A 2,063-nucleotide genomic window follows, 5' to 3' on the forward strand; every position below is an offset into this window, starting at 1 on the left:
CAGAGAGAGAGAGAGAGAGAGAGAGAGAGAGAGAGGGGGGGGGGGGCAGCATATACCGCATCAGGCTCAGCGTTTTATTGTCTCCTTGCTCAGTTTTTTGTCTTTTTGGTTTATGCGAGACTTGATGAACTCATTCCATTTTTCCGGTCGCCCTTTCCTCTGTTGTCGACGACGTTGCGTGGCTCGCGGTGCCGCCGCGGGGCCGAGGCAACGTGCTGCTCTCGTCGAGTGTACTGCAAATAACGCGCCCCCGCACGAGGTCTCTCGCGCTCGCTCTGCGAATAGCTCCCCTCTCTGCAAACGGCGGCGCTTAGCTCAGCCTTCGCGACGTCCCGACGGCGGCGTGCTGTCTGGCCCTGGCCTGGCGGGGGGTGAGAGGCAGGCGCCCTTTGGACCTTTGTTTCTGCCCCGCGTGGCGGGCGCGCTGAGGGACCGCCGACAAACAGCGTCAAAGGGCATTCCGCTGACGTGAGTCGCAGAACGGAAGCGAGCTTGCGAAAACAGACACTTGACAGTAGTCGACATGAGACACTGTGTCTCTGAAAGCTGTTTTGCAATGCTGCGGCTTCGCAAAAACGACGTTTTTGGGGCGGTGTTTCGATCTGACAGTTCACTATGGACAGTTACTTTAAGTTACGAACCAGGGGCTGGTGGCCAAGGGCACGCACGTCAGGATGCTTGCTGGGATTTGCCTACATACAGGGGCAACATGCCGAAACACGGGACCCGGTGGTTGGTCCAGCCCTGACGACCGGCTTTGGCTATGAATCCCCGTTCTTCTTTCTCCCATTCTTCAACTCTTTTAGTATGCATCATATGAAAAAGACCTTATTCGCTCTCGGCAAATGAAGATGAAGAAAGGAAATCAGTACCGGAAGTCCTGAAATCTCGGCAGAAACGCTTGCAAATCTGATTTAAAAGTTGTGGAAAGGCTCCCGACTATGAATCAACACAGCAAAAGTCTTGTATTGCGACATAGCGTGAATTTTGAAACTTGTTTCCTTTTCTTATTCTTCTCCAAATACCGAGCACGGATATGGTCTATACCCGAGACCCATGCACGCCTCTTACTGAGACCCCGTTTCGAGAGAAACACAAATGCGTGAAGGTCGCAGGCGGTCGAAGGCTTCGGCCACAAACACTGGCGCGCTCGCAGTTGCACGCATGATACGACTGGACCGCGGCTGGACCACAGTCGCCGTTGGGGGAGGGGGGGGAGGAGGGGGTTGGAGAGGAGCTGTCTGGCGCACCCGGAAACAGGCGGGCGAGCGCCGAGCGGGCCGAGCGCCACGGCGATGGTCGACAGAGCGTATCGTTTGATCCTAACTGCCAATGCCGATAGCAGTCTCACAGTCGCGACAGTCAAGTGTTGACCCCTCCTGGTGTATGCCCAGGCAGCAGGAGCTCTCAGTTTCATTAGCTGAGGGAAACACTCGCGGCCGGATTGCTGTCTTAAAGTGTCAAGTGACGCGACGCCGGCCCACTTTCTTTCCGTTTCCGGTCGTTGCGCGCGGTTGGCAGCTCTGCCTGATACGAGATAAATGAGGGCCAAACTATCGTTGGGATCGTCTGATTTCATTAACCTCGACAATCGGATTACATCAGGGAGTCTTCCGACGCTACCCCTTCTCTTTGTCTTGCTGTAGTACCGGAAATGAAATCTGATAACCTTGCCCGGGCTCTTCAAAAGAACGTCGTCCATTTCTCAGTAATGAATTTGTGAGGTTTGTTTCATTTTCTATTTCCGTGCCGTCCTGGGTTCAACAAGGCGTATTAGGACGTATTGTTCGTTCAGTGATAACTTAAGAAACCTGTACCGGGTGTTGCAGAAAAGACACAGGTGCGGGCGGGTTTGCCTATCCTCGACTTGGTGGGCGCACGGGTCCAGGTCTGGGGAGAGGTGAGGAGGGGACCCGTGCGCCCGCCGAGTCGAGGGTAGGCAAACCCGCCCGCACCTGTGTCTTTTCTGCAACACCCGGTACTCCTCGTTTACATTCCGGGACGCATGCTCGAGATCCCTCACTACTTGTGTGGGTTATATGGGATCGGGAGTGGCCCTTTCC

This window comes from Frankliniella occidentalis, unplaced genomic scaffold (genome assembly GCF_000697945.3).
Source record: "Frankliniella occidentalis isolate FOCC.00 unplaced genomic scaffold, Focc_3.1 Scaffold10, whole genome shotgun sequence".
In the NCBI taxonomy this organism is placed as follows: Eukaryota; Metazoa; Arthropoda; class Insecta; order Thysanoptera; family Thripidae; genus Frankliniella; species Frankliniella occidentalis.